This window comes from Sarcophilus harrisii, chromosome 3 (genome assembly GCF_902635505.1).
Source record: "Sarcophilus harrisii chromosome 3, mSarHar1.11, whole genome shotgun sequence".
NCBI classification, from domain to species: Eukaryota; Metazoa; Chordata; class Mammalia; order Dasyuromorphia; family Dasyuridae; genus Sarcophilus; species Sarcophilus harrisii.
Genome location: NC_045428.1, coordinates 101874869 through 101887642, shown reverse-complemented (window position 1 = coordinate 101887642; position 12774 = coordinate 101874869). Strand labels below are relative to the sequence as shown.

The 12774-nt window shown below is 31.9% G+C and overlaps 1 pseudogene; it reads right to left on the bottom strand.

Annotated features, from left to right (window-relative positions):
• Nucleotides 1-1078: 1078 nt before the first annotated feature.
• LOC111720035 lies at nt 1079-10116 on the bottom strand (annotated as a pseudogene).
• Nucleotides 10117-12774: the final 2658 nt, after the last annotated feature.

Below are 12774 nucleotides of genomic sequence, written 5' to 3'. Positions count from 1 at the left end.
AATATGAATTTATCTAAAACACATTTTGCTTCTTTCTTTGAAGCAAAGCATAGTTTTAAGTCTATCATATTCTTCAACAAAAATTTCAAAATATTCAATCCTCTTTCATACTATGAAAAGCAAATTGGTTCCATAAAGATTCTATCTTGTAAGAACTCAATAGAGCACATAAGGCAACAATGAACCAAAAAATGAAATATTTTTGGAACTTCTCTATAGCTCCAAATGATAAGGAATAGTATCTCTAATTTGCATAGTTATCAAACAGAATACAATGAAAAGTTATCTCTTCGGCTCATTATATCCATTCTGATTTTAATGCTATGTTTCTATAACATACTTTTACACAATATAATTAAATTGTAGTTTAAGAACATTTCAGTGGAAACCAAAACATTAATATGTTAGAGTATAAGAGATTTGGGTTAATTTGTGAAAGGGATAGTCTTAAAACTTTTAAAGAAAAAGTAGAATTAAAACAAATTCACCCTTCTTCAGTGAAGAAGGTATTTCTTTTTCCTTTTTTTTTTTTTTTACCTTAGCCATATTGTATTTAATTATTTTTGTTTATACTCAATCTTTTCAGTGTTTATTATGAATTCACACTAAGACATGAAACTATCACAAACATCACAAAACGTTTCTGGTTTTTTGGTAAACAATAAATAATTCACTGAGAACATTAACAAATACACAATTACTATAGGCATCAGATACCTTAAAATATTTTCCAATCAGGTATAGAACCTTCTTTCAAATTGTCTATTATAACTAAGCACAGTGATGAATTATGGATATTGTAGCAGAACACAAGAAGTAAATATAAATATGTGAAATATATATATATATAATTATAAAGTAATCTAGTTATAATATCAAAAATTAATCAAAAAGCATTTCTGTTATAATGTGGTGTGTGTGTGTGTGTGTGTGTGTGTGTGTGTAAAATTTCCTTGGTTTCTCAATAAGACTTTTACAAAACATACAGAGTGCAGGTATTTGGGAGAAAATAGGTATTTTTCATAGCATTACTACAATAGTACATACATATAATCCATTCTAGGCAGTTTTTACAATTCTATCTCCTTTTTAACATATGTGCACAAAGTATCCATTTATTAGCATGTGCATCAAAGAATTCTACAGATTTGAAACAAGAACTTTCATCATGACTGCCTATTGCAGTTTTCCACTTAATATTTCCACACTAATGGTGCTCTCAGACAGTAAAAAGCCTGAGTGTGTCATCTTTCCATTGTATTTAGTTGGCTCCAGCAATCAGGCTCACTTACAGCATACATACAGTAGTCCAACATAGCCACCCCAAGGTCATGCCAGTGTGTGGATATAGGAAATATCATAACCAGCAATATTCAAGTTCTTTGGTCCATCTCTATCAACAATACATAGCTTGTCATCTAATATTGTAACACCAAATTGTAGTTTTCACCCATTCATATTAATTACTGGAGAATACATGTTTGAACTGAGATCATATTTTTCTTTTTCTTTTTTTTTTCTTTTTCTTTTCTTTTTTTTTTTTTTCCTGAGGCAATTGGGATTAAGTGACTTGCCCAGTGTCACAAAACTAGAAAGTGTTAAGCATCTGAGGCCAGATTTGAAGTCAGATCCTCCTGACTTTAGGGCTGGTGTTCTATTCACTGTGCCATCTGGCTCCTCTGAGATCATATTTTTCAGTGTTTGTTGCTCCTTTAGTTTAATCCATTCCTCCAACTGTAAATAATCTCACTGTCTAGATTTTGCACAAGGACTTTGTAACATGTGTCATCTCCCTCGTAATAAATGGCATTTCATTCTTCCATAAGCTTCTGACATTCAATCTCATCCCCAAAATGTACATATCTTCCTATGTCAGCATGGATGTGTGGGGCAAGAAGAAATAGCCTATTATAAATCAAAATTTTACTAAGATTTTTTGTCTCTAAATCATGGTGGCCTCATGTAAGTTGGGCAAATTTAGTGTCATCTCTTCATTAGTTATATTGAAGTCACTGTTTTCCAAAAACCTTGCTATTTCACTAGCTGGTAATGAAGTGTTACTTCTAATTTCTTTCATGAAATGTTCCAAAATGTAATTGCTAGTCACTTTGTGCAAATATGCACAATCTTGGGTATCAGCAAAAGAATGTATTCCACAGTAGTTGAATATTTCATTAAGAATGAACAATATGCTTGTACAACCTGAAATAATTGAAGAAGCAGGCTATAGATAATAGACAGTCAGTATTTCTACTTTCAATTCAAGGTGTCCCGTTTGTCTGCTAAACCAATTTTCAAAGTGAATTTCTCTCTTCTCTTTCCATTTTGATTTCTTCTTATCTTCCTTCCTTATATCATTAATAATCATGGCCACAAAATAATCAGAGAGCAGAGAGTACTAAGCTATGTTCTAGAATACCTCAATCACTAGTAAAAAAAAATTCATAATTGTGACTCAAGTGGTTTTCCATCTTTTTAAATGTTTGTTCATCAAGATTAAAGACCTGGAAAAATTTTTGAATGAAGATAGTTCTGTGTTATGGTAAGATGACAATGCCTGACTATTTGAGTTCTCCAAATCTGAGGCAGAAAGGATAACAGAAGGGAAGGAGGAGGAGAGAAGAGATAGGAAAGAGAATCAGAGAAGGGAAAGGGGAATGAGGGAGAAGAGACAAGATATGATACTTCAAGGTAAATGGAATTGTATAGTGGAAAAAATACAGAATGGGAAGGTCCACTTATCTCATTTGCCTACCTTTTTTTCTTCCTATCTTCAGTCATGCCCTGCCAAAACCCCAACCTTGGATTACTCCCACCATTTGACACCTTTATATCTATCTACATGTTCATGAAGGAGTTGAAGATGCTAACCTGATTCACTACAGATTTCTGTTACATAATCTCAACCAGGCATTGACTGAAGTAATAATTTTTTTATACCTCTATAATTGGTTCACTATCTCAGTCACTACAGAGACTATTCCAAATTTGTTCATCTCTCCACCATCTTACTAAGCAACTCTTAACTTGCTCTTTTTTTACCTTCATATCTTTGCTTTTATGTATATATATATATATATATATATATATATATACATATATATATGTATCTATGTGTATATGTATGTATGTATGTATCTATGTGTATATGTGTGTGAGTGTACATATACATACATATGTATACTTCTTATTCTCATGCACACTGACCCAATATAGCTACTCCCTTGGTTATTTTCTTCCTAAATGTCAACAAACCCTAGTGCAGAAACCCTCATCAACTCACACCTAGGTCACTATGTTGCTTACTGTCTGGTCTCCTTGCCTCTATTCATCCTTTACTATTACCATGCTATTCCTCCCACAAGATATTCCATCTCCTGACTATTTTTATTAGTTTTCTCTCCATTTGTGGATTTTTTTTTTTCATTTTAGACTTTTGTTTCTTTATATCCTTATACTTCTACAAGAGTCAGTTCAAATTCTTCCTTTTAAAAAGGATTTTCCCCTATGCTCAAAAAGTTATCAAACTGTGCATACCCTTTGATCCAGCAGTGTTACTACTGGGCTTATATCCCAAAGAGATCATAAAGAAGGGAAAGGGACTTGTATGTGCACAAATGTTTGTGGCAGCCCTTTTTGTAGTGGCTAGAAACTGGAAACTGAATAGATGCCCATCAGTTGGAGAATGGCTGAATAAATTGTGGTATATGAATATTATGGAATATTATTGTTCTATAAGAAATGACCAACAGGATGATTTCAGAAAGGCCTGGAGAGACTTACACGAACTGATGCTGAGTGAAATGAGCAGGACCAGGAGATCATTATATACTTCAACAACAATACTATATGATGACCAGTTCTGATGGACCTGGCCATCCTCAGCAATGAGATCAACCAAATCATTTCCAATGGAGCAGTAATGAACTGAACCAGCTACGCCCAGAGAAAGAACTCTGGGAGATGACTAAAAACCATTACATTGAATTCCCAATCCCTATATTTATGCACACCTGCATTTTTGATTTCCTTCACAAGCTAATTGTACAATATTTCAGAGTCTGATTCTTTTTGTACAGCAAAATAACGTTTTGGTCATGTATACTTATTGTGTATCTAATTTATATTTTAATATATTTAACATCTACTGGTCATCCTGCCATCTGGGGGGAGGGGGTGGGGGGTAAGAGGTGAAAAATTGGAACAAGAGGTTTGGCAATTGTTAATGCTGTAAAGTTACCCATGCATATAACCTGTAAATAAAATGCTATTAAATAAAAAAAAAAAAGGATTTTCCCATCCTTATCTCTCAGTGCAATTTTTCCTTTTGAAATTATTCCCCACTTTCCCTGAATATAACATGTATATACATAGTTATCAGTATTAGAATGTGAAGTCTAGGACATTGCCTTTTGCCTTTCTTTACATCTCTAATTTTTAACACATTTTCTGATGTGTAGAGAAGTACTGAAAGTGCATATTTTTTACACCTGGTTTACTTAATTTAAATTTTGACTCTGACACTATATTTGAGGCCATGGACAAGACACATAATCTCTCTGGACATTATTTTCCTCATATATACAATGAAGGGGTAGACCTAGATGATGTTCTAGCTCTAAATCTAGAATTTATAAAATATATACCTATTCAATTTAAACTTTTATCTTTTTCCGTAACCCATTTTCTATTTTTTTTAATTTTTTTATTTTTTTTATTATTTTAATAGCCTTTTATTTACAGGTTATCTGTATGGGTAACTTTACAACATTGACAACTGCCAAACCTCTTGTTCCAATTTTTCCCCTCCTTCCCCCCAACCCCTCCCCCAGATGGCAGTATGACCAGTAGATGTTAAATATATGAAAATATAAATTAGATACACAATAAGTATATATGACCAAACAGTTTCAATTTAAATTTTTAATAACACCACTTTAAAAATTTTAATTTCCACAAATTTTTCCTTCATTTTTAACAAATTTATCATGTATTCATCATGTCTTATCTATTTCTAAAAATATGATTGAAATATATAAATATACATGAGAGACATAACAATGTCTAATGGTAATTAAAAGTTGTTTTTATATATATATATATTCACTTCAATTTATGATAGTCACCCTGTATAGTAGTAGATTTGCAGGAATTATTAAATGTTTTTTATGATATTAAAATCCACAGAGGCTGAACTAATATTCATAAATAAAGAAAATAGTATAATATATAAACATTCACAAAAGTAAGGCTTGTTCATAATTCTAATTATTCATATGAGCCCTAAGTAACTAATGAATGGGAATACTATGGAAGGAAAGAAATGTATTGGGAAAGGGATTGAACAGAATATTTTCTAATATCCTCATATCTCTTCCAACTGCATTTCTTCAAGAGAAAAAAAAAATGGTCTAGGGAAAAAAATTCTATAAATTCAAAGGACTTCTATGAACAAAAATGATAAAACAATGAAATCGTCATTATGAAAGTTGAGAAAAATAAGAGATATCCAGAGCAGGCTCTTTATGAGGCTCTTATACATGGAAGTATCACATGTGCAGATTCTCATATGTCATCTCACACTACATAATTATAAGAAAATCTGATGATAGATATTAATTTAAGATTCAGAGATATGGGACAAATAAGGTATGATGTCATAAAAGTGATTTATTGGACTCATCCAGCTTTTATTGGCTAGGGTTATGGAATAGGAAAATTATTTTTTTTAATTTGGTTCTTCTAGGAGGCAAGTCTTATTAGAAATAAAAAATGACTTTAGAAATATCCTACATGAGTTCCCAAATTCTCATTTTCTTTTCAAAATGATGCAAAATATGTGTCTTAATGAGGACTAATTCCTGGATGGTAATATTTTTATGATTGATGGGAATCAATAGTTGAGAGCCAATGGAATCCTCATTATTTAAAATAAAAAACTGAATGGATGTCTGATTCAATACTGCTAAATTTATAGGTATCTATGACCACATGCTATATATATATATATATATATATATATATATATATATATTACCCCATGTCAACTTGGCTTACAATTGAAAATCTATAATAGCACTGACAAAACTCTTCCTTTATTTTCCCATTTTTCTGGCATGGGAACAGCACAAATGAGACTGTCTACTCTTTGAATAATCAAAAGAGAGTTATATGGGATGGTTCTTTCCTATCTTCAACTCATTCACCATGTTTGAAAATCTAGGATCGTGGGATCACAACAGCATAGATTTTGTGATCTCAAAAGCTTTTGACTCTTCTCATTCTTCTCATTTCATAGATGATTAAATGAAGTGCGGTGAGCTTAAGAGGTTTGTTCACATAGTTGGTATAGATCTGTGGTGGGATTTAAAGTCATATCTCCCTTAACTGTAAGTCCAGCTTTCTATGTATTACTCCATGTTGCCATTCTGAGGTAGTTTATATCTGCAGTGTATGGCTTGTGACAGTGATCAACCAGAGATTTCAAAGGGGATTGATAGCCCTCAAAAAAGATCAAGAAAGATAATTCTGGTGGTAACTACGTATCAACAAAGTTATAGCAGCTGGACTGATAACTTCTTCTTATACCTAAAGAACTATGTATAATAATCTTGAACAATATCCTGAACAGCAGGATTGGAAATAGTGTTAACCAATTTTTGTTATGATGAGATAATGTGCTTCACTAGTTACAACTAATAAAAGAAGTTAAATCTGAAGGCTTTTTCATCTTACTGTATTTCTTTTAAAGAAATGCTAGCACTAAGTAACTTTATTATGGTTCTGACTGTGAAAATTTTAAGAGAATTCAGTATAATTCTTTTTTCAGGATGGATGGCCTTGTGATTTCTTGCCAATATTACTGAATACCAGCAATGTTCATTGTAGGGAAAGCAAAAGCTATTTCAGAAGTATAATTCAATGTACTATATAATCTTTATAGACAGATAAAAGAGGTATACCATAGTAAAAGAAACAAGACTTTATAATTTTAAATTTATATTTTTAAAAAAAATTAAACTATGAGGTATTCATTTTTAGACAGAAAGTATTCCAAAGTATATTCTTTGCCCTAATTTGAATAACTCATATATTTTCTTTAAATATGTCTACTATTCTCATTCATACAAATATGACTAAGCATTCACAAGAAATATGTGATTGAAGTGATTCTCCTGATTACACCTGTTCTCCCCCAAAATCATACCCAAATATGTTTCCAATAATATATTCTTCTAAGATCCTTAACTTAAGGAGTTGTTGTATGGGTTATTCAAGGTCCCAAACTCTTGAAGTTTTAGGGATTGCCACCCCAGGTGAAGTCTGGATAATGACCCCAATGGGAGGGTTCTATATTACTGAAATAATAAACATGAGAACCACTCCTTCAGGTTCTTAATAAAGTTGGCATTTATCATAAAGTTTCACAAAGCATTTATATAGGATAAATCACTTGATCTTATCAACATTCCTTTGGGGTAGATACTGAAAGTAATTTATTTCCATTTTGCAGATTATAAAACAGAAGTACAAAAATGTTCCTTACAAGGTGAAGATTCCATACTTGAGTCAAAATTTCTGATGACTATATACACATTCTACTACAACCTTTTGCTATTTTTTTCCAATTTACCTTTTCAAAAGGTTTATGTAATAATATATAATACCTGGAACTAAGATATAATGATATCATTGACATTTGTTTGTATATGTTTATCAAATTGGATAGCAGAAAACAGTGTCTGAAAGATACGCTCAAACTTCAGGATAATATCAAAAACCTAAGACATGGAATGCAATTTTCTGAGAATACTTAAATTGAAATACAGCATAGCCATATACCAAACTAAGTGTTTATATGAAGAAGAAAGAATGTATATGAATGTCCATGAATATGTGTCAAACTCATGCATACTTATTTACATTCTAGCTATAACAGCTTAAAAGTGTCTGGTCTTAGAAAGGAGATGCTAAAGAAATAATTGAAAGGAGATAAGGTTATTAATAGATATTTTCAGGGTATTTGGTGAAAGAATGGAATTAGAAATGCACCATATTATAGTTGACAGAGTTCAGGATTTCAAGTTAGGAAGACCTGCATTCTAATCCTGTTTCCAAAACTTAAGAACTTTGTGATCTCTGAAATTCAAGTTCTTCATCTGAAAAATAAAAGACTTGAAAGTGATGACTTCCAAGGCTCTTTTGAGTTCTAAATCTGTGATTCTATTTAGCAACAACATAAACCTGAAAGGTGGAACTTGTAGTAATTAGTTAGCTTTTAAAATCAGATATTCAAGAAGAGATTTTAAGACATCAATTATTCTAGGCCTCTAACTTTATATATTTAAGAGATAAATCCATGTTATTTTAATCGCATTTGTATGAGTTTTATATCAATAAACAATTTCACATAGCTATAACATCAAGAGGGTTATAAATAAGTCCATGGTTCTCTAATATGTAAAAAATTGACATTTGAAAAAGATTATGTTAAATTTCATATGAGAATATGAACACACTACTACTTTCCTTCTTAACTTCAGTTTGGTTTTTGTTTGGCACTTTTCAATGATCTTTTCTTCTTTGTACACACATCCATTTTAGAAAGGAGGACATTCTTTTCAAGATCATGCACATATAGTAAATGGCAAACCAGGACTGTACTCCATATCTTCTGCCTAGTTTTTGTGAAGCTCTAGGAAATGTGTTCTAACTTTAAGATAAGTATTTCAGAAGCATTTGGAGTATTATCATTTCCTATTCTTCTCACCTCCTCTACTTGACCATTATCTTAAGTAACTCCAATTAATATAAAATTGCATCAGCTCTTCAATTCACACTTCCTCAGTAACTCCTCATCATAGGATCTCTCCTTCCTTCTAATTGAAGAGGTTGGATAGTGGGAATTAGAACATTCCACTTAAACCTTCCCTTTAAGGAGGGGCAAGTAGGGTTGCCATCTTATCTTATCTCTGTCCTGAATATTCTTCCTTCCCTCTTTTCAGCTCTTTTTCCATGTTGTCTTCTCCCATGAGAATCTGAGTACCTTGAGGACAGGGACTATCTTTTTCCTGTCATCATGTCTGAAGATCTTAGCAAAGGTCTTGATACTTAATACACCTAGATTGTGTTGTGTTGTATTGTAATGTATCATAACATATTCAATTATCTTAATCATTTTCTCATTTTATTTTATTTGTAACGTGTACTTATTTCACTAGAATCAATATAATACATAAAGTTCCAGGCCTGGAATCAGAAAGACTCCTGTTAAAATTCCATTTTTGACACTAACTGAAAGAACCTGGGAAAGTCAGTTAACCTCTATAAATCTTAGGCACTGTCTTCTAACTTGAAATAGGCTCCATTTGGATGTTTAATAGAATTTCCTATTCCAATGAAATAATAAAACTGTAACATTTTTGTTAATTAGTATCTTTACATGATTTAATTAAGCAAGGAAACCAAAATGCCCAATATTCATATATATATATATATATATATATATATATATATATATGTGTGTGTGTGTGTGTGTGTGTGTGTGTATCACTCACATAAACCCTTAGTACTGCACTTAACATAGTAAGTGCTTAATAAATGTTTATTGATAAATTGAATATATATATAGAGAGATGTATATATAAACTAGATCATTCAACAGAGAAATCTTCCATATTTAATCTAAAATAAAAAAGAACTTAAAGTTCAAATTTATAGTTTAAAATGATTTTTACCTCAGAAAACATAAATGTATAATAATTCTATCCTATTCTTGCAAGAGTTTATTTATTTACACATTTATAATCCTTGTTTAAATGTAAGATTTACCAAGAACTCTGAAATGAAGGTGAAGTGCGAAGCAAAGACCTACAGTTTATTATAGGCACATACAATTTACTTCCTATGTAGAGTTACTCTGTAAGTAGAAATAGTCTTTTAAATGGTTCTCCATTTTATAGCCAATACTGATATTTCTTCTGAACAGTGAAAATTACCTTCAAAAAGAAAATGATTTCCATATTTTCTTTTGCTGTGATCAACATCAATTGAGTTGGCGCAAACTGGTATAACGACTCTGCACTCAATAATGGAATGAGTGAGCAATCTAGACATAATGCACATGACAAAAACTTCAGAATTTAATGGATTCTCACCTTAGTCCACTGAAGTGGTTGTCCTTTAGAAGAAAGTCTGAATTTGTATATATCTGTAGCTCTATTAGTTGCTCTGCATTGAAGACATATGAAAAAGATTTATTTTGTTGTGAAAAAGATAAGGCAGAATGGCTGAAAATAACTAAGTTAAAAGCAATAGGATGTTAAAATATGAGTAATTAGTCAAAAATGCAACTTAAAATTTTCTGTAGCCTTTTGCTTTTCCACTAAGAATGAAATATAGCTCTGAATCTCTGGTTTTATCTTTCTTTTGAAAAAAAAAAGTTATGTGAATTTCCTTTCTTCACTCTGATTCCTCTAACATCTGTTAAAGGGCTTCTGTATATAAAGTATTCTTCTACACACATTGACAAAGCCTCAATGAGTGCACATATTCAAACAGAAGGAATTACAGAGACAAGATCCACATTGAATAATAGATGACATATATTTTAGAAAGGTGCTAAAAGGTATGCAAAATAAATCCAAGGGAGAAAATGATAGTTATCAAATTGGCATATCAAGAAAGATTTCTAGATGTTTGTTGATTGTATTTGATTTGGACTTTACCAATAAAGAAAGATCCATTGGAGGAAGAAAATAATTTTAGTCATTTGAAACTCAATTGCTCAACTGAATTCATAATTTCAGTCATGAGGGCAATTTCCCCCATGATGCAGATCATGTACTTGGTCACCCTTTTAGACTCTAATCCATGACCCAACATAAATTCAACTCATAAATTCAGTCTTTCATTAACTTCTACTTATCTTGTTATACTGCTTCATACTTTGTGACTCAAGTACATGAGAAGAACATTCAAAATATGTTCCACTTTCTCTCCTCTCACTCTCTTTATAACATGCACAAGGGAACTTCTGATCTCAACTTTTCACCAAAAAACAAAACAAAACAAAAACTCTCTTCTAAGTTACTAATAATCTTTTAATTGGTCTTTCTTAATGCTCATTCTCCTTTATCTCTTTGCAGCCATTGCCACTATAGATCTACTTTTCCGCTTTCTAGGTTTTTAGGATACCACTTTCTCCTGTTTTTCCTCCTTCCTCTCTCAACACCCCTAACCATTATGCTTTGCTTGATCTTCATCAGGGGAAAGAAATCCAGTAACTCTGGGTATCTCATAGGGCTCTGTACTGGGCCATTTTCTCTTCTCTCTTCCTATTACATGCTTGATCTCATGGATCCTTGCAAAGTTACCTATCAATCACTGTTAATAGCACCATCATTTTGATAGTCCTTCAGTTTACCAATCTGTGTCACCCTTGACTCTTCATTGTCTCTTAGTTTCATATCCAGACTTTTGCTAAAGACTGTTGATTTCATTTTTGCAACATATCTCAAATCCATCCTTTTTTCAACTCTGATATTGCTACCACTTTACTTTAAATCTTCATCAACTTTGAGTACTATTGCAATAGTCTCTTGGTAGATGTGACAACTACTATTCTCTTGCCATTCTAGTCTATCCTCTATATAGCTGTCAAAGTGAGTTTTCTGAAATATATGTCTATCTATGTCATTCTTTCCAACATTCAATAAATTTGAGGAACAATACAAAATCCTCTGTTTGACACTGAAAGATTATTATAACACAGATCCCTTTTCTCCTTACTTTTTCTGTCTTCCTACACTTTAAAAACTTCCCAAGTACATAATGATTGAACCAGTTACATTGCTTTATTCTACATTATTCTATTTTGTTAGTTTATGAAAAAACATGTTCCATCTCACTCTAGTTATTTTCTTTTGTTCTTCTCCTTACCAGGAATGTTTTGCCTTCTCACGATACCTAATGATTTCCCTGCCTTTAAAATTCCAACTGAAATCCAAAATTCTATAGGAAGCCTTTCCCAATACTTCTTTATTCTAGTGCCTTCCCTGTTTTAATTATTTACCATTTATCTTTTGATGGTCTTCTTCAATGTGACATAAATCCTAAAGGCCTTCTTGTTCCATATTGATTCTTTTAGATAAAATAGGATATTTTTTGGTCTCATTTATTACTGAACATTAGCCAACGATTGCAGTTAAAAAAGACAAAATCTCTCATTGCATCTTGGGCCATCTGTAGTCATCCTACTCCATATTTTGTCCCTGGCCCCACATGCCAGTATAGGTTCTTTACTCTTGTAAATCTGTGATTTTGCATTGCCCTCTTTCACTTAAATCCAATTCACTTGCAAGACATGTCTTTACCTCCTGATATCATTTTCCTCTTCAAGAGTGAAGCACAAACAGCATTTATCTGGTACATAACAGTTTCCTTATTGCCTTTCCACATTAGATCATGAGTTCCTTGAGGGCATAGGTTGTATTTTGCCTTTCTTTGCATCTTCAGGGATTAGCATAGTGCTTGGTACTGATTAGGTACTTATTGAATGCTTAATGACTTACTGATTATTGAATTCTTTTTATAGAGAAAAATGTGAGCTCCCCCCAAAAAAATATCCAAGTATGTGTATGCATACTTTTGCATGCATACAGAATACATTTTTTGAAATTGGTGGGTAAAACCAAGATATTTCTGTGGTACTCTGATATTTAAGATCATTAAACTTTCACAGCCATGGTTGGGAATATGTTCTTAAATAAACAA